This window comes from Motacilla alba, chromosome 7, assembly GCF_015832195.1.
Source record: "Motacilla alba alba isolate MOTALB_02 chromosome 7, Motacilla_alba_V1.0_pri, whole genome shotgun sequence".
NCBI classification, from domain to species: Eukaryota; Metazoa; Chordata; class Aves; order Passeriformes; family Motacillidae; genus Motacilla; species Motacilla alba.
Genome location: NC_052022.1, coordinates 33,370,139 through 33,391,302, shown reverse-complemented (window position 1 = coordinate 33,391,302; position 21,164 = coordinate 33,370,139). Strand labels below are relative to the sequence as shown.

General features: G+C 43.7%; 1 protein-coding gene across 50 annotated transcripts in view; it reads right to left on the bottom strand.

Annotated features, from left to right (window-relative positions):
- MAP2 (microtubule associated protein 2) overlaps positions 1-21,164 on the bottom strand; it is a 225,994-nt gene that overhangs the window by 125,340 nt on the left and 79,490 nt on the right. For 36 of the 50 annotated variants that reach the window (XM_038143129.1, XM_038143130.1, XM_038143125.1 and 33 more), the window contains exon 3: positions 7,140-7,205. The exons of 4 other annotated variants lie outside the window; for them this stretch is intronic. The gene's annotated coding sequence lies outside the window, so the exon portion shown is untranslated. 10 more of the 50 variants (XM_038143110.1, XM_038143106.1, XM_038143135.1 and 7 more) reach the window with 6 other exon arrangements.

Genomic DNA, 21,164 nt, shown 5'->3' with positions numbered 1-21,164 from the left:
GTGAGCAGCTCTGCCCATGCCTCGCTCCGACCTTACAAGTAACTGCTGCTCTTATTATATAACACCACCACTACAAATAATGGCACCAATTCTTACTTTAGGGATTGTTAATATGCTTAGCTGCACTGCAGCCATACTTCATGGCAACTGTCCAAGAAGAGGACTCAATTCTCCTAGGCACTGCACATCCACCCAAGAAGGAACCAAGCTTCTGCTCAAGGGGACATCAAGGGCAGCTCTGAGTACAGCGAGCCCACAGCAACAGGCACTGAGCACAAATCTCTGTGGAACACAGTGGGTTCTGGAGAGGTCAGCCCTTTTTGTATATGCATAGGACTGTGGGATCACAGGATTTAAATCTTAGTTTTCTATCTTTTCTGAGGACATCCAGCACATTACTGAGGTTCTCAATTGTAATTTCTATTATGTGTATTAAAAAAATATAGGAGTGCCATCTTGACTCATTCTTTGGCTTCTAATGTTCCTTCAGTTTTATCATCATTTTGCTAAACCCAAGAAAAGATTACTCAAAGGTTGTCCTATCATTTAGAGATTCAGAGATACACATAGGACCAGCACACTGGCTCTAGCAGAGTATGTATTATGAGTGAGGAGCTCACTGCACATTCAACTGCACCTTTCACTGAAAAATGAAGTATGTGTACTTCCAATTTCCTATAAATTTTAAAAAGACACAGGATCAACAGTCAGACTACACTGGACTTTGCCAGAAGCCTGGGGAAGCCACTGGAGCAGAATGTCATTGGGTCAGGGGTCTGTCCTCACTGGATAGCTGACATGAGAGGGGCTGAGCCCCTCTGTGGGTGGCCAGGACTACACCCGGCTGCAGCTCCAGGATAAGGCCTGGCAACACAGTCTGGCTGGCATACACTGAAAGGCAGCAACAAATAAGCCCAGATTTAATATGCATTTATCAGTACAGGTATCAGCCATCCTGATTCATCATAAACTTGGTTTACACCCCATTGCCAGCATGGAGGAGTCTAATGCCAATTCATCCACCAGGCCACCATAATCCCACTAAAAAGCACTGAGAAGGGGTTTGGATCAATGAAAGTAAATCCACCCTTCAACAGATCTCAGTTAAACTGTTGCAACTATGGAAATCCTAAAGCAGATAGTTCTGTCCTAAATTATGAAATGTTATGTCTCTTCTCTAGCCCCTGCCAGGGGTGGACTGTGGCTGCAGTGCTGAAGCCCAGCAGGGCAGGCTGGTTTTAAGGACTAGACTGCGCAAAGGCAGAGCTGATTAATCTCCATGTCATTACAGCCCTGTGTTTTCCACTTCTGCTGCCCTTTTTCCATGATACCTCAGCCTCAAGTATTTTAAAAAATAAGGATGGGAGGGGCAAGGGGCATGTGGGTCTAGAAAATCCTCCCTGGCAAGAGAGACTAAGCCTGTGAAACTCCAAATCAACTCCACTGACATCTTATACTGCAAATTATCAGGTCAGGAATGCCAATAAAGCCCCTCCCAATGCCCAGAGAAGGTGCAGAACACAGTTGCAAGAGAGCAGCAGTCCCTTGATGCCGACCTAGAATAGAGACTAGACAGAGTTAAAGAATAAAGCAGGGATTTATTAAAAGGCCTCAATGGATCCACCTTGGGCAGCACAAGAGCCCAGCCAGGGCTACACCCAACATGAACCAAAATGGACACAAAATGGACAACTGGTCACAAGGTCTCTCACTTTTAGAAGTTCTGGTCCATTTGCACATTGGAGTTAATTGTCCAATTATAGCTTTGGGTTATGAAGTCCCATCTTTCTTGTTTTTCTCTCTTCAGTCCACATTGTTTATGCTCTTGGGCCTGAGATTTGGATCAGTTGTCCTTGGTGCCCAACTAGGAAAGGAATTATTTTGTCTAGCTACTGTGTGAAGAGAGCTTACTATGCCCTAATATGAAGCTCAGAACTACACACTAAAGCAGCACAGAATCTGAAAAATATAAAAGCTAAAACCTGAGGCATCACCCTGGCCTGTGCAGTGCTGCCAGAAACTCTCGTGGAGCCTTAGAACACCCTGACCAACACTACAGCCCAGCTACACAGGGATGTACAGGCATGTGGACACTGCTCCTGGCACTACAGAGCAGGAAGAACCAGGGGCTCTCTCCAGAGCAAAAATGAGAAACCAGTTCAGCAGAATCTCCTCTCTGGTGTACTACCTATGCTTGGACTGTGCTGCCCTGTACTTGCAGTCAGCAGTGATTTGTCAAGGAACTTTCCACAGAGATGTGTCGTGACCCTGTTTCCACATCTGTACTTCAAACACCTGAAATAAATGTTTGAGGATGTGCAGGTCCCCAGAGCTGTCCCATGTATCTTCTTCTCCCCAGACAAATTCAGGGCTGTGAATTCTACCACAAGATCAAGTTTCTCAGTATCAAATGCTACCATGCTGAGGAGCAGCAGCGTGCTCAGGTCCCTTTGGGCATGTGGAAGGAAGAAACTTGGGAACCACAGAGACAGAGGCAACTGGATGATACAGGGACTTTTATCCTGTCACTTAATACACACCTCTGATCTTTCCCCCACTGCTCTCTATTCCTGTCTCCAGCAGTCACAACCCCTTCCCCTTGACAATGAAAAGGCAAAGAAAGGCACCTCCTTATATCTGATTCATTTTTTTAGCCAATTAAGGCACGCATTTGCATTTTTAAGCAAAATATACACACTAAATAAGAAAAAGTAGAGATAAATGCAGTTTATTAACCATATACACTGAAAAAAAATCACCTTATCACAAGAACTGGGATGACTCAGAAAATAAATGCAAATAGCTTCTGTGATTTAGCACCGACTGACACCCAAAGTATTAAAATAAATTGCCCGTGATTTCTCGCAAGCTCCGTGCTAATGCACCCCATAAAAGGTCAGTGATAACAGCAGCAGTGCATAACTATCTAGAGGCTTCACTTGGTGGCAAATAATGGAATGAATTGTCCCCTGACCAGGATGGGGAAAGGAAGTTAATCTGCACCTCCAGCCTGTCAGGGAATGTTCCAGGGTTGTAAAGCATGAGTCAGCAGCATTGCTGCTACAGAGGTTTTTTTCCTAGCATGCTACTGGCAACACAGACTCTGCCCTTCACAGCTTTGGTAGGCCAGCTGAGTGTCCATCAGGAAACAGCCATTCTTTTGTACGAAATGGGACAGATTAATTGATTACTATTTATTCATTAACATCTTAAATGTCACCACTGACCTCTATGATCATCATGTAATTCAATACAGCAAAGAAGAAAAAGTTGATGGATGAAGCTGGGAGAAATCAAATCTTAGTAAATGCATTTTAATCTTTTTATTGTTACTGCTTCTGCAGTAACACCACAAACACCTTTGGTACTGCAGCCAAGACAAAATACACCAAACTAAGTCTCATGATCAAATTCCACAGCTTCCTGTAGCCAAGGATCTCGATTATTTAGCAAAGCTGAATAGTCCTCCTGAGAAATACATTAGCATTTATTTGTCTTAGAGACAAAGAAAATAAGGAAGAGAAAGAGGACACAAAGTTTCAGGAATTAACCTGGCAGTTTTACAGCCATTCACAGGAACCACAGGCCTGCACCTAATCAGGTGCACCTTTTTCCTCCAGTTGAGGCCATGTCAGCCCAGCTCCTGGCCCAGTTCATCCTCCATTGGATTATTGTGCTTTAATGATTACTTTCTTGACAGGTTACACAGGGTCCTTTCTAACATTACTAAACCAAACTTCTGCTGTCTAACTATGCCTAGCTTTTAATATTTAAATGTAGCTTGAAAGAGAATTAAGGAAACTTTTCTTCCTAGAAAAAATTAAGCTGAATTCTTCCTCTGCATGAAGCACTGCCACAACCTCACCACTCAGTGCCTCTGACCTTCCAGACAGGCAGCACACACACACACAATGGCCAGAGCAGCTCTAGAGCACGCTGTGCCCTGCCCAGCTGGCAGCACACAGCCACACAGAAACTGGAATAGTGGAAGCTCTGGCATGAGAGGAGAGGACACAAGATGCAAATGCGTATGAAAGAACCTTCATCAGGATGTATCAGCTCCAGTCTTAGTCACTGAAAGTTTGTTGTAGATTATGTTCTCTGCAGCTAGTAACTTCTGAGTCCCTTGACCAATTTCAGCCTGTTTTGTTTCAGGTAGCTGCCTTCTCACAAGTCCCATGAAAACTGACAACCAAGCAGAAAAAGCAGATCCTGCAAGTGACCCTGCTCACATGGCAGCTGAAAGAAAAGCCGTAATAGAGAACCCTTATTTGCCACCAAACTATTTGCCTAGGAGACAGTATTTCTAATCAGTAAAACAGCAGGAAAATCAAGACATAAATCAAAGTCAGCACCATTCAGTCCAATGCTCAAACCACCATGTTTGTTCCATGTAATCACAGGACAAGACAACACCAATCCTGGAGATCTAAGGCCAGCAAACAAAGCAAGGATGTTTAGACCCAGCCTAGAACAGTCATAAAGCCTCCTTACCTCCTCTGTGAGGAGGAGCAGGGTTAAAACCCAGATCACCATTCTCAGGGCAGGGGCAGACACAGAGGCCCAAGCTCATCCCTGAAGCTGCTCCCTGCAGGAGAGCCCAGGGGATAAACTGGCACCACGTGCTCCCTCTGGATGCCTTTGGCTCATTTGGTCACCATGTCATATGTTTAATGGAAGGTGGGTGCCAAACATCACGTCACCCTGGGTGAACGCCTCGGAGCCCACACACTCTAATCCAGCACACCTCATTGCTGCTGCACACTCTGGTTTCTGTTGCCTTTTGTATCAGCTAACAAAATGTTTTTCCTTTGATATTCTTTTTCCTTTGATCTCTTTTTGATATTCCGATTCCTGTGGCCACGGGATTTTTAAGTTCTGTCAATCTAGAATTAAACCTCTTTTTACAGCCTAAGTTCTCCTTACCTCTTCATCAGGAAAATTACATTGTTTGAAATAATTTCCATTTTTACCAGTATAACATCTCATTTTCTTCTTTGTAGCCCAAAGGAAAGACTTGTAACATGAATCTTAAAAACCCAGATTAAAGGAGAGGCCAAAATGACTGCTGAATCAGAAGTACAAGAAACATACACATATTTTTATACATAGTAAAAAAATCCAGTCTCCACCAACTCTGATTTAATAACAACCAGCTGATGCCCTTTCTTTGTTTTTAGGATACCATAGAGGACTGATAAGATGCTGTGCACAGGAGATAAGGGACATTTCCATAGAAGATGAAAATCTGCTGGGATCTGAAGCAATCACATTGCCAAAAAATTGGCAATTGGACTCTTTATCCACCTAAAAACTAGGCAGTTCTACTTGCCTGCTAACAATGCTATTATTATAACATTTCTATTTGTGAGAGAGCCTTCCTTTCCCCTTCTCCAATGCTGCAGCAAAACCTTGGATTCTGACATCAAGCCCAGCAAGCAACATTAGTCCTTGAGACAGTTTGTAAAACATTAATGAAATCAGAATGCGACTGCAGCTTGGCTTCTTGCCTTGGACAGTGGAAGTGAAATTAAAAGTAGAGGGAAGAGAAGGGACTTGCTCTTAGCTAAAATCAAACAGCTGAATGCATTTTTCACAAATTGAAGCATTTTAAACACTATTTACGACAGGCTTTTCTATTTCAATGAGTCTAGTGATAACTGATACCAGGAGGAAACAGTATTAAAAGCAGCTAAGATTAACTACCAAGTAAAGAATTCCTTTCAGCCAGGAAAATCTATTAGGTAAAAGCCTTCTGCCAAAGATAGAAAAACTACAAGGGCCAAGAGAATGGAAAGATGTGTAGAAAAGGGAAACAAATAAGAGAATTGTATGCAAGAAAACAGGACAGAGAATATCTGGAAAAACTCACAATGCTTTCCCTCAGGAAACAGCATCTATCAACCAGTCCTATGGTTCAATGATATTGATTATTCATCACCTTTCTGAGGCATGCTTTGCTGTTAGCAGTGGCCCACACCTTTGCCAGTGCCCAGGTTCTGGCTTGGGATTCCTCCCTGTCTGGGGATCCACAATGGCCATTTCAGGAGCCCAGGCTTTCTCAAAGAGAGAAACACAACCACCTTTCCAGAAAAAAAATTCTGTGGGTTTTTTTTTCAGGTTTCTAAAAGCCCCCCCCCAAAACTTCAGACAAAAGACACATGCACATTGTGACTGTACACATTCCCGCCAGGTCTAAATGCAGACCTAAGAAATATGATCACCTGTAGGGCACCATAACAGAGAAGATCATCATAAAGTCTGCTTTGGTAGGTGTTGGGTGAGAACTGGCACCTGAGAAGTTAATTCAAGATGGATATACCTTTTCCTCTCTCCATCAAGGTGAAGGGAGCAGATTTTCAATCCTGCCTGGATTTTTTTTTTTTTTTTAGCACAGTGCTCACTGCAAATCAATGGAATCTGTATTCCTTAGCTACCTGACACACTTGGAAGTCCAATACAAAGTAACTTAGAGATTGTATTCTGTAACATTTTACCTCCCTCTTTCCTTTACAGAGGCAAAGGCTTAAAGCAACCACAGCCAAAAGGTACTAGGGGAAGAGGACAACAAACTGCTACTCCTGGAAATTAGCAATGACATTGCCAAAAAACCCAGCTTGCTTTCCTCCTTTTGATAGCAGACATAATCTCTGAAGTGCCAGTGGTATGTGAAAAAGCCATCAGACAGATGCTCACCCAGCACTGACAGGCTGCTGGAACCATGAGCTGCTTTCCTGGGAGAGACTGTACCTGCTTGGAACAAGCCTGCCAGATTAACCCTGTCCTTGCTGATGCTAAAATCAGTATTAAGACAACCCCAAATGACAGGGGGCAGCTTGTATCCTTGCTGTACTAACACAAGACAATAGAAAATCATCCTGGCTTGTATCTCACATTTTGGTAGCTGCAGCCAAAAGGGCTAATTAGTTACCTAGAGCATATATTTACACATCAAAAATAACTTACAGTGCCTGGCACAACAATTTGAAAATCTCTGCAAAGCTGACAAAAACAAACAAGCAAAAAAAACCCCCGAAACCACCAACTATTGTTTAAATCAAAAAGGAAAAACAAAATAACAAAGAGCAGCCCACACCCTGTGCCACATTCATTCCCACATTCAAAGAGAGGCATCCTACCTTTCCGATCTTTGAACAAGAAGATTCCAATCAGCGCGCTGCGTCCAAGACTATACACTGAAGAATCTGCTAATACAAAACAAAGGGAGGGGCAAAAAAACCCTGAAAACACTGGATTTTTGCTAAAAACAGTTTTTAGCTATGATAAAAGTTTTTCTTCTATCATAGAAAGACAAAAAAAAAGCATAAACATATCCATACAGTATATGAAGGTGTGTCTGCATATAACACATACTATGCATGCATCAATGTACAAACAAATCCACAGAAGTTTATTACCTATTCATTTGAATTCATCCAGCGTGCACTGCTACAGATTTTAATCTACAGCAGACAAAATCCAAAAAGCTTCAGCATAAAGGTACAACTCTCTCAAATTCTCAACAAGCAAACAAAGCTGACATTTTTGAAATAAAATCATTACCAGCTCATATGCTGCCATACCCCAAAAGCCTATCCTTAAATAACTGCTGCATAATCATTCTCCCGGAGTGTTGTTATCCATCGGCTCGCTGCCTGTCTCCAGCCAGACGCAGTCTGCAAGCCACCAGCTCGTCTCTACCATGTGCACGACAGGGAAAGGAAAACTGCAAATTAGCAGAAGTCCCCGCAGTGGTGAAAAGGAAAAGAGGGTGAGTGGGAGAGGAAGAGGGAGTTCACTGGCCACAGAAATTTCGAGAACGACGCCAAGGCAGCCAGCTCCGCCATCATCCACTTACAATAGGATGCTGCACCTCGCGGCTGCTGAAGCTGTTTGTCAAGGGGCTGCTGGTATCAAATGCCTGACAGGCATTTTAATTGCATCCAACCAAGTGTGTCCCCAGGAATCGGGCCTTTATTGCTGTGAATATCATCAGCTGGTTCCTTTTGTGCTGCTGCCAGACACACACACGGCTGCACTGCACACAGGCGGCAGCGCAGCCGGGTTCTGCCGTGATGCCGATCCAAACCCCAAACAGGGTTTATGGATGGTACATGGCAAAAAGGAGGTCTGGAAGGATTTTGTATTTTCTGCTTTACAGATCAAGAAGGCAATTGGCTTTCCCCCTTTTATTTTTTTATCTAGTGCTATTCATGTGTTGGAACCAGTTTGACTATGCTGCTATTTCAGCCTTGTATTTGCTTATTCACACCGAGGGGAAATAAAACCAGGGAAAATGCAGAAGTACTGCAGGGGCAAGCAAGGACCCTTCAGGACTAATACAAGAGTATAAGAGGGCTCACTGCACAGTTCAGCTCAGAAACAAGTTCTTTGTGAAGTGAGGACTTCAGTTTTACTGCCACTATTCAGTTGCTGTGTCTGCTTTGATCTCATCTCCTTACTCCGAGGCTTTCTTTAGGACAATATTAACCTCAGTAGGAAAAGGAACCTGTGAACTTGGAAATCACCCTGTGTTCTGCGAGGAGCTGGGTGGGGTAGTCAAGAAAGGGTAGTGAAACATAATTGAATTTTTTTAAAGAATATGATAAAAATTAAAAGATGAACTGGTTTGTTTTCAAGCATTTTTAGTTTGTAATAAAACAGCATACACGGCGAAGGAGCAGTCAGTCAGGAGTAACCAATGAGCCCAGCACACTCTTAAGGACTGAAGACAAGATTAAATTTCCCTGCACTCAGGACACACAAGTCAACTAGGTTCACTCCCCGGCAGTAACCTGGTGTTTCTCAGTCCCTGTGACAGCACAGCACTTGACAGGGAAGGCTGTCAACAGGAAAATGAAACATCTCCCCACCACAAAATTTGGGAGAGGGCCAACAAACCCCATTTACCCTTGAGTGCACCAAGGGGCTTACAGGAAGGAGTAACAAATTCCCCATTGATTTCCAGGGGTTGTCTCCCAAAATTCTGGGGGCAGTGGGCTACAAAGGGAATCAATTCCCTTCTGCCTTCCCCCGCAACCACAGGATGACTTCACACATCCATCAACCGTTGCATCAAGCAGAAATTCCACCCTCACTGCTATAAACAGATCTTAGTAACTTATAAGCATCTTTCCTGAGCTGACAGTTTTCCCCCACTCTCTCAACCACCACAGCAGTGAGGAGGATGAGGAAATGGAGGAAGGCAGGCTGCATGGGACAAGCATGACAGTAGAGCAAGTACTACACGGTGGCAAAAAGGCATTTTGGAAGGAGCAGCAGAAAACAAGCTGGAGTGGCACTAACGCAATTCTTAGACCTTTCCTGTGAAAAAGCTTCCTGTGACTCATGGGAAGGGGTGCTTGCTGCTGGCACTGCAAAGATCATCCTCTGCAGAAACCAAGGAAACTCTAATCCTGCCTCGTCTTCCTCAGCTCCACCATTTACCACTTGGTGCTTCTTCACAGCCTTGCTACAATCTCCCCCTCACTTCTCCAGCTCCCCTTCACTGTCCAAAGCAACCAGGAGCTCGGGAAGCAAAAACATCATGGAGCTGGGATGGTGGAAGAATAAGAAGGCCTGAAAACTGTCCTGTAATTTCTCTCAGAAGCTCCTAACAGAACTCCTGTGGCTCACAAGGGATGGATACACATTGCCAGCGTGAGTCCTAGACCCTGGAGCCTAGGGATGGATCTTCAACCACCTACCCAAATCACCTTCAGGCTGCCCATGCCAGCGTTTCCAGAGACACAGTGGCTGCTGAAACAGCCCATGGCAAATAGTTTCATCTTAAGACACTGCAAATAAAAACCATCTTAATAATCAAGTTTGTTCTGGCTGCCCTGAGATACATGTTTTTATACCTGTAAAAATACTTCTAACAAGACAAAAGGCATAGGAGGAGACAGGGATGAAGAGCCTAACCCAGATAGATGCTAGAACACAGAGAACACTCAGCCCTGTCTGAGATTTAACCTCATGCTTAGCTGGCTTACTCACAGAAGTAAGAAACTCATCACATAAAATCACTGCATCCCAAACCAGTGAAAATACAAATGTAAGGAAGTTGACAAGTCAAAATCCTGGAAATTATTAAATGACATTTTCAGCATTGTACTTCTCAAAGAGGAGTAAAGACATTTACCATCTCAGTAAATCTCACCACTGTGATTGAGGCCTGACCTAAACTCTAAAAGATTTTGCTGGTTCAGGTGCGTTTCGTTTCATTATCACATTCACACAAGGTAATGAACTCAATTTCATTACTGCCCAGCTGCAAACTGGGTCCTTCTGTGCAAAATGCTGGGCAAAACAGAGGACAGCTGCCATTAGGAATTAGAAGAGCCAAAACCCTAAATAGATAAAGGTAGTGTTCTCATTTTCAGGATAATGAGGAGGCGGGGGGAGGAAAGAACAATCATCAGTTTGGGCTTTCCCAAGGTCACACACAACCTCTGCTCCCAAACAAAGCAAGATGCTTCCACAACCTCAGCCTAAGATCTTTCTACCCAAATCACTGCTGGAGCCTTGCAACCAGTGTTTAACAAAGGACTTGTGGGTTGGTTGCTTCTTTTTTAGCAAAGACTGGATGAACATTTTATGCAATGCCTAAAATAGCTTCCAATATCATCACTGATGTAGATTAAGAGGCATAGGTCTACTGAACAGGAACTGCACCACTCTGGTAAAAATAGCCCTGGAACAGGGAATTTTCTTTTTATTCACTATTGTCTTAGCACTTGAAACAGGGATGACTGCCTTCTGGAGAGCTTGAGAGGAGACAAATGCTTCACCAGACTCTATAAATATTGTCTGATCTTCTGCAGTAGTAATAAACATCAGACTATCTATTTTACCATCCATTTGAGGGAAAAACTTGGGTTTATTTTTTCCCCATCTCAAGGCAGTGGAAAAAAAATAGAAGAGCATTAATTAATTCAAGAAAAGCAGATGCAGTTTAGCACACTGGCTCTTTCACCAGGGCCATGTGGTGAGGAAGGCTGTAAGGTTGGAGTCACTGTCTTCCTCTCTGCGGTTAGTGACAAAACAGGGGATGATGTGGAGCAGCAATGAAAAACCACAGGCTGAGTTAGCAGCCTCTGCAGGTAACAAGGATTTCAAGGCAGGTTAGAAAGTTTCAGGATGCAGGAGGACCCTGGTTTTGTTTTTAGTCTTCTCCTCAAAGTACAAGCATGCAGGAGCTGATGTGCCCACCTCATGCAGCCGGCCCAGGGCCCTTCAATCACACTATTTCCTTTACACCAGTGGTGCCACCAGCTTTGTATCCACAGCAGATGCCAACATCTTTACAGGACTCATCTTTCCTTCCTCCCAGGCTACCATAAAACAGGCCTGTACTGGTGGCATTGCCCTTTCCCAGCATTCACTTTACAGGACTCATCTTTCCTTCCTCCCAGGCTACCAATAAAACAGGCCTGTACTGGTGGCATTGCCCTTTCCCAGCATTCAGCCAAAACCATCCCCTATTGTGACCAGCTCACTTGCATCCACTGACACACCAGCTGATAAAACATGGGGCTCTGTGCAGCATGATTCTATAAATGAGTCTTCAAATCCCAGGCATATTATGGCCTCTCTCTCTCTCCTACTTCAGCTTATTTGTTTTAAATGTGTCAGACAGATACTTTCAGGCATGATCTCTCTTTTGTGAATCCTAGCTGACTCTCCTCAACTAAATAATTGATATGTGGAATATCTAGAAAAGGATTTTCTATTTCTCTCTGTGCCAGCGTGTCACGAAAATCAAGCTGGAAGATGTAGGATATGCAAATACTCCCAGGTCTGCTTTTCAGAACAACCAATAGTGCACTTAACACTTTGAAGGCCCCAAATTCTTTGGCTTTCTGAGGAAACCCTTCATTTCTAGCTTAGAGACCAGTCAGAACAAAAGAATAAGAAAGCAAAATTCCTTGTATGTGTCTGTTAGGCCCTAAATCTTGTATGTATATGTGGCAGAGATAATAGTAACAGCTGCAACACGAGTTTTTGTATAGTCACCCCAAAATAAACCATTCCCTCTGTCCTGGGTACTGCCTAGGATGGGGAATAGCTTCATCTCACTGCTTGTTCAGCCTGCTGTTTCTGGGGTGTTACTGTCACTGACAGCTGGGTAAAAACAAACACCCCAACTTCAAAATCCATCCACAAAGGAAAAGCAAAGAGGTGAGTGAGCAATCACACCCCAGATTTTGACAGGGCAGACGCAAACCTCCAGCTCAGAGAACCACTGAAACATTGTGAAGACATCTGATGTGTCCCAAGTGGTACAGCCCAAAAGTGCCTTGTGACTGCACTGCTCCTGGAAGGCCACCCAAATTTTCAGCCGATTGTCTGTGTTTCCCCCAATATCAGAAGCAATTTGATTTGATGTCACTGTTCCTGCAGAAAGCAATGCCACCTGAGAGTGACTTCCCACAAAAGCAGATGACTGCACCGCACACATGCAGGAGTGGCTCTGAAGGCTGTGAGACAGGGCTGTGCAGGCAGCACTGCATTAGTGGGAGGCTCAAAGATCACACCCGTGAACACACAGCCCTTGTCCTGATGGGTGTCCACGTGACAAGCTGTGCATCTAAGAGAAACACCAACTGTTTCTCCATCCTATCACATGGTTCATGACTAAGAAAACACTGCAGATAGAATCTGTACCACTTGTTCTCACCTTTTCTCTCTCCTGGCCTACCAGTGGGGTGATGAGTCAAGGCAAAAACTTGCTTACTGTAAAATATCACAGCTACTGTAATAGAATTTATTAATGTATCAGTTTGCACTTCACTTAATCAGGTAACCTAATGCTTTTAAATTAAATGTCACGTCATAACGTTTAATGGAAGCCTTAGCTATTATTCTATACTGAATTTATAAATAAAATATTCTAAACTAATGAATCATTTGTTGAAGCAGATTTAGCAAAACATGCAAGTAAAATATAAACAAAGCTGGCATGGTCTTGAAGACATATAAAGCAGCAACTGCAATGCAAAATACACAGATTTAGCTGTTTAATCACAGGTTTTGGATAGTATTTCAATTAAAATACCATTTATATTTAGGAAAACGTTTTTTTCAGTCAATAGGACAGTCGTATATAGTCAATGCACTACTGAAAATAGAGGCTTGCCTGAAACAGGTTGGTATCTGTTACCCCTTCCAGAGAAAAGGTATTTGCTTAAAGATCAATCTTTAGATTGATCAACTCAATCTTGATTTAGATCAACTTAAAGATCAATCTTTTCTCAGAACCATGTTCTCTAGCAGCTAAGTACAGCCTTCCTAAAAGCTGCCAGATGATTATTTTCTCTTATGTCCATACTTCCCTTCAAGAAATATTTTTTTAATTTGGTTAGCTCGGCTAACTGCTGTTCCTCGACAGCAAAACCAACCAGACAGGCAATGGAAATTGCAGAAACATGTAGTAACATGTAGCACAATTGGTTTCAACAGCTTCTCACTTAACAACACTTTATGTAAGGAAGGCAGTCAGGCAGAAACCCATGGAAGAGCTCCCGGCAGCTGAGCCGTGCCGAGGGGAAGCAGCTCTCTGCTCACCTCAGAGGACAGGCAACAAAAGCAGCCTTATGAGCACACTGCTGGCCGCCAGCCTGACCCACATGGGCTCAGACATGGCACTGCCAGAATGATGTAACAGCTTATCCCTTCCTGACATGGGCAGCCGGGCTGAGCCTGCCCAATGCCTGCCCTGCACAGCCTGCAGATTTCCAGTAAAACCAACCACGGGCAGCAGCCACCCAACCTCCAAAGCCCTGCTAAAACCACCAGAAGCCCTTCCAACCTGGATCAGAAATTGTATTTATGCACAGTCTTGTAGATACTGCACACTCTGTTTCAGAGAGAGGTAAGGAGGGCTGGCAGCGTGCACTGCACCTTGCAAATAGTGCCTTTGCAGAGGACCCCCTTGCAAGGGTTTCTTAATGGATTCTGACTATCACATCTACTGTGAAATGAACACAGCAGATACCGCAGGCTAATTCATTAGCTACTTATGATTGATTCTTGTTTTCATCATCATAAAAGCAGATTTCCTGTGGTTAACACAATGATTCCAATTCCCTCTTTGCTTATACACATTCAAGCCAGCCACTGCTCCACTGACCCCACAGCACTTACCACATCAAAATGGGTTTAATGACTGGAGACTTAGATTAGGCAACTTAAACACAGCCTTCATTCACCGTGGTCTCACAGCACTGTCCACAAATATTTTAAAGCTGTTTCCACATGTAAATTAATTTTCTCGTCTGGACCAGGTAGATCCCTGAGAGACAGTAGCTATTTCACAGCACTCACACTGTCCATGAGCTCAGGGTACAAAGTGAAGGGTGCCACATCCAATCACCATCACCAGGGAGACTTTTGGGAAGTGTAACATGATGATAGTCAAATCCAGTTTATCAGAACAGGGTAGAAAACATGAAAGTCATTAGACAAAAGGGATTTTTGGATAAAGGAAGGACCTTAGAACTTATCTCATATACTTCAAGGGAGGCAACCTTCTTACAGATGAAGTGGTACTTTGATCCATGGGATTTTAGATGACAGGCCCAAATGGCAGTGTGGCCAGGAAGTCAGGAAACTTCTCCTGCTGTTTCAATGACTGACACAGGACTTCTTGCTACCATAAGCCATCCAGACACTGATTGACACTGGTTTCAAAGGATGGGCTGCTTAGCAGAGAAGTGATCCCACAGCAATTCTAGGGCACCAAGGAGAATATGGTCTGGATTTGCAAGGGGGAAAGGCAGAGGGGAGGATGGAGAGAGAGAGGAGTTGCCAGTCTTGGCTCTCTACCATCCTACCTGAGTTTCTTTGGAAGACTTCCATTCAGTTTGGCAGACAGCTCAAAAGATAAGGGTTTATGCTCTGTGCAAGGCTCTAGAGATACACATAACTAGAAAGGAAAGGCAGAACTAAGAGTATTTAGCAGCTTTAACAAACTCTACAAGAACATAGGAAGAATATGCTAAGCTTTTTAAGAGCCTGAATACTGAAATAAAAATCATGCAGAAAACAGAGACAAATCCCATAAACAAGGGAAAGCAAAACTATGGGAATATACTCAGGAAAGTTAAGGAATAAACTGAATTTTGATTAGCCAGGAACATAAAAGGCAACAAAAGAAGAATCTGTATGATCTGAAATGCAGGCTGGACAAGCCATGTCTCAGCAGAGAGGCAGAACAAAGATGATGCACAGAAGGCTACACCTCAACATACTCAACATTGCTCAATTTTCACAAGAGCAACAGTGCAGTTACTGCATATGATTGTTTTAAAAAGAAGCAGAACTTCAGGTCAGAATAGGAAAGAGCGACTTAATAAACACTCAGAACAAGGCAGATGCAGCTTAGAAAGTTGAGTGGATCCTCCTTGACCCAGGAAGAGTATTTCAGACTTCAGAACAAACCAGACAAGAGTCTGCTTTATCTTCACAAACATCTTCCCAAACCCCACACTCTCTCTTGAAAGGTCTCTTGAAGCTGTGGAAAACTACAAACCAATCAGTTAAATGCCATCTTTGCAAGATTTTAGAAAAAAATAAACCAAGCAGTTTACAAGTACCTGGATACTTACAGGGCAAGAGCACAACTTAAAAAAATACTTCTGGCAATATCAGTTTGTCAATAACAAATGCCAACAAACCAATCTCACCAGTCCTGAGTTTGCTTTTATAAAATTTGGGTTTTACCCCAAGTTAGGATGAGTTTGTCACAGGAAAGCATCTTCCAAAACCAAGATCACTGGTTCACAGCAGCTCCCAGTTCTAAAAGCAGGAAATCAAGAAAAAAAGGACTGAACAGCGTTTTGAGAGACAAGGCCTCGAACACAGAACTAGACAAATCAGGAGTAAGTAGCTCAGCACTAGTTTGACAGGAAAAGGCTTACTGTAGGCAAAAAAAAAGACAAACCACAGTTTTGTTTATCCTAATGGGGATGCTATCCCTAAAACACTGGGATAATTATTCCATGTTCTTTGGTGGTGGTGTCTCAGCTGGAGAAATGCCAAAATGTGGGGTTTGCACAGTAAGATAGCTACTGGCAAACTGGGGAGAGTCCAGATAAGCAAAAGGGAGAGTTTGGGAAAACATTCTTCTAATCTTTCCCTGTAAAGCACATGTCAGATAGGTTTCTCCAAAGTACAGAAAACCCAAGCAGTAACAAAAATATTTCAGATAATATAATTTTTGAAGATAAAGGAAGAAAACAATTGCATTCTAAATCAGTGGGGGGATGATTGAGGGGGATCAAGGAAGGGGGAATAAAAGAGTAATTCACTGGGCTAATCAAAAGCAAATCTGTGTGTGTGGTCATTAGAACCCCTGCAACTGAGGAAGGGTAAACTATTTATTCTTATACAAAGAGCACCAAGAGCAGTGCCTAGACAGGCTGGCATCCTCCTTGAAGAGAATAAGGATCCTGTTGTCCTGAAGGCATCTGGTTTCTCTAACTGGGCAACTGGTACAGCTCAGCAAAACCCAGCTGGCCACAGGACTAATCTACATTGCCTTCTCTCCATCCTTCCCAAGCCTAATGAGAACTGCTGAAGCAGAGTAAAGCACTGCACACCTTTCTAATTCCTAGCTGGAGTGCTGGGAATCTCAGCCCTAATCTGCCATTAAGGGCCTACAGCTTCAGGGACACTGGGGCCAGAAAAGGAATGCCAAGGGGAGCTCCTATAGGGCTGCCACCACATCAGCTCAGCCTCTCAGAGGACAAGGCCTGTAGCTCTTGAACCCCATCTACTCCTTCCCTCATTGCTGCTGCAAGATCTCAGTGAGGTGGAGAAAGCACCAAGGCTGGCCCCTGCTTTTCCACAATGCCACTCAGATTGTACTTTAGGATCTGGACCAACAATTTTACTGGGTCTGTGACCTGCCATGCCCCAGACTTCCACCTGGTCCATAGGGTGCAACTGCTTCAGATAAAGGTGTCTGACCACTTATTAACACCACCACAAAGACTGAAAAATAAAGATGCTCCCAGCATTTGCAAGAAGGCTCCCTGCCTCTTTTTAGAAGGTTTCAAAAATAAAGTTAGTCTTTGGGGCACAATGGCTCCTATATCTGAGCAAAGAAACCCATGCAATGATGCATGACCTGTGAGTGAGGAACCAGCAGAAGAGCACTATTAAGAAAGACCACAGAAGGAATGAAGAGGAGAGAATAAATGGAATAACTAATACACATTTGCTCCAAGGTTCTCTCTGCACCAATTGGCAAAAAGAATACAACTGAATCATTAATAATTGAAGGAACTTGAAGACAAAGAGATTTTCATCCAACGTTAAAGGGATGAAAGGCGGCTGTAATGAGAATTCTGATGACGGAATCATTTGCGGAGGGACCGGGAAGGAGGAGGTTATATTTTAAAGAAATGGTTCCTTTGTAAGACAAGAGCAAGCATTCTCATTACTAATGCAGACAGACACATCTGAAAGACCTTATTCAGCTGATGGTGTCACCAAACACCCTTCTGGACACAAGCTCTCCACTAATAATACTAAACAAGGATAAGAGACTGCTGTAACAAAATATAAAGTGTCACTTGTTTACTCTTTTTAGCCTCATAAATCATTTAAGGATGAATATCAACAAGCAGCCAGTTTTCTGTGCCTTTCTTAACTGATGATTCCCTGCACATAGTTGATGGGAGCTTGAGCTTTCACTGCTTTTGGAAATTGGCCCTGCAGACCAAGACAGGACCAACATCAGTAGCAAAACACGGGGGGTATCCCTCCTTGGGAGCTGAATCTTGTACACAGGAATTTCCACTTTTAAAGGCCCATCAGCAGTGGAGACAGGCACACTCATGTCAGCCTCTAGCTCAAGGCCTAGAGTTCTGCATCAGACAGTTTTTGAGCAAATGAACTGCACTAAGAGACAAACAAACAGTACATTAATTTCACTGGCTTGCTGCCATATTCGAGGGGAAAGATGTTAATGGAACTGAGTAAGACTGAAATTGATTGTTTTCCTCATAAAGAATAAAAAGCTACAATTCCAAAAACAGAAAGACATCAGACTAGATAAATTTCTCAAGAGGAGAAAAAGTCAAAAACAAAGAAACAAAAAGAAAAAAAAAGCAACAAAACCAAGCAACCAAAAACCCCATAAATCCAATGCACAATGCCACACCATTTCCAGAAAGTACTAGGACCCTGGTGTGAACCAAAAGCTCACATTATCAGAGTAACCAACTCCAAATTAACTGCTGATGCCCTAAAGCTATCCTTGCAAACCTTCCCAAGACCCAGTGTGGGGCTTGTGACAATGCAAACCATCAAGGACTTTTCAGATTTACGCTGTAACATCATCACGCACCACAGCTAACTCAATGAGGAGCAACTAGCAAGAAGGTGTGACAGAAAATGCAACAGAGCATGGCTCAACCTGTCTGCAGCTCCACCTGAACAGAAGCCATGAGCAGGAGGGCATCCTCCTGCAACCCTTCACACGTTGCTGGGACTTCTTCCCGGCTCCACACAAAGATGGTATTTTCTGGTCTGCTGGCTTTGCTCCTGCCATCCCCTGAATACCCCCACTGCCATTAGCAGGATGGCAGGAGCTGTAACAGCCACTCAGCCAGGCGGTGAGGCAGAACCCCACAGAAAAAGAGATCCGAGCAGAGATCTGTGCATGTAAGATTGGGGAACAGCGGCAGAAGAAAATCTAGAGGCCCTTCCTAGGGGTCACACCTGATGCTTTCAGGCGAGAAAACATTGCCTTCTCCTCAGAGATTTAGAATAATTCTGAAATGTTTCTGTGCTATAAATATAGAAGCAAATGTAAGTAAATTTAAAATTAAATAAATGTGTAATACACACTCACATTGCTAACACTTCATTTTTTTTTCCATTTGTTTTCCCTTGTTCTTCAACCTGTTTGCTGAAATCTATAAAATTCTCTGACTTTGGCTTTCATCCATCTCTTACCTTAAAGCCTTTCTCCTTGTCTCTTTTCATTCCCTTGAACAAGGGAGAAACTAAGTGTGGGACCATTCGCTATATAAAGCTATATTTTATTAATAAATATAAACACACACATTGGTTCAGATTGACTCCAACATGCAGCCAAGACAGAAATAACTGGAAACTATTTTATTTTGTAATGCCTCGGTAGAAATGATTTTACACTTCAGTAGCTTGAAAAACAAGCTACTGTGACCAGAAAATGCTTTCTACCTTGCAACATGTGATCAGCAGATGAATGGAAGGCAGAGTGCAAAGGCAGGTATCAGCTGAAGATAAAACATCTCCTGACTGCATGCCCCTAATATCCAGAAGCTTGCCATCTGATAGAGAACTTAGAGAGTAAGATAAACTAAAGAGCTTAAGGCTTTTTCTTTTGTGCTTTCATTTTATTTTTATTCAACTACCACTCTACACGTTGCTATTTAATTTCTGTGGCTCAAGGTTTTGCCCCTTTAAAAGACCAAAAGATTCTCTCATCCTGAACTAATCTTTTATTCTTGAATGGCACTGGACTGAATCCCCTTATTTCCCCTGGGTATACCAAGGGTAGTGACAGCTGATCCTTGCCTATACTGCCCAGTCAATTATTCTTATTTTCCTTCTGAAGCCCACAAAGACTCTTCAGTACTGAAAGCTCTCCCAGTGTGAGGGCACCTGCTAAGAAATTAATGCATGAGACAAAATAATGGGTGGGAGGAGGAAAGGGGCTGTAAGGCACCAAGTAGCTCCCTGGAACCAGAGGCAACAGCTCAGCCCAGCTCCTGCTTTTCTGCCCTGACTTCCAGAAACTGGGTGAGGAAGTATTTCTTCAACCCAGCTTCACTACACATTTGGCCTCTCTTACCCAACAGCAGGGCAGAAGGTTACTGTATTGTTTCCATTTTGTCTACACAGCAGCAGCTTGAGACCTCAGCTCCAGATCAAACCCAGAGTTTGAGGTCCTGCATTCACCTGTACCAACTTAACTGCCACATGCGTAGATACAGATGGACAACACCTGCCAGCTGCAGGTGATATCTCAGTGGGCACCTGCTGAGGCACTTTCAGCTGGTATTGCATCACACAGGAATCTCTGAGAACAGCACAGTGGTTTGGCTGCCACAAGATCCTTCCTCACACCTCCCAGTCCATGTGGAGGGGAAGCAGGAAAGAATGCAAAGAGGATGCAGCTTGAAAACTGAGAGCAAGTGTTGTATGGACTGGTCCTAGAACTAATATACACAAAAATCCCCAACAAGCAAAGAGCATCTGGGTCCAAATCACCTACAGCTCATGATGAAATCAACCAAGAATACCTCTACCAGTCTCGCTTAAGTGAAAGAAAGCAAAACCCCTGGGTTCAGCCAGGTGTCTTCAAGCTTTTAAAAGTGAAAGACTACCCCAAATAATCTGTTAAGAAAAATAGAAAAGAAAGGTGGATTTTAAATAGAAGATGTGTCTTACCTGAAGATTCAGAGAAATTACATTACAGGAAGTGAAGCCCAGCCATAGGCACAGGTCCTGCTGCAAGCCTGGCTGCTCTCAGGGAAGAGCTGATCTGAGCCAAGGCTGATCTTAGCGACCAGAGTTTGGGGAGAGAGGGGAGGGGTATCTCATCTTCCCAACGAGATCCCAGCAGGAGCAGAGGCTCCAACTGAAAAGCCCAGCTTTGGCAAACATGGGAAACCCAGGCAGAGCGAAGCCCAAGCTGACAAACAGGCTCCCTCAGTTGCTGGCTGTTCATTCATGCTGCTGCCATCTGCTTTACTCCATCCTTCGAGGGCTGTAGCAGCAAGGAGGAACAGAGCCTGTTTGCCACCTTCCTGCTGAGGAGCACAGGAAAGGCAGGCTCTGTGGGGAGAGGAGGCTACCCCTTCCCCAAAAGCATCTGTGTGGAAGGGGCCAGGCTGCAGGGCAGGCAAAAGGGACAGAAGTGAGGGAATGAGACCAGAAAAGAGCTGAGGAAAGCAGCCAGGTGACTTGGTGACCCATCCCAGGCTCAGCACTGATGCTGCCAGCAGAAGGGAGCAAGGAGGCTGCAGAGTCAGGACTGAAGAGGGATTTCAGCAAGGGCAGAAGAACACCCACTATCCCAGATGAAACCAGAGAGCTGCCCAAGCTGACTGGCATGCAGCCCTCGGGCTGCTCCAGCAATCTTAGCAAGAGGAAGGACCCCA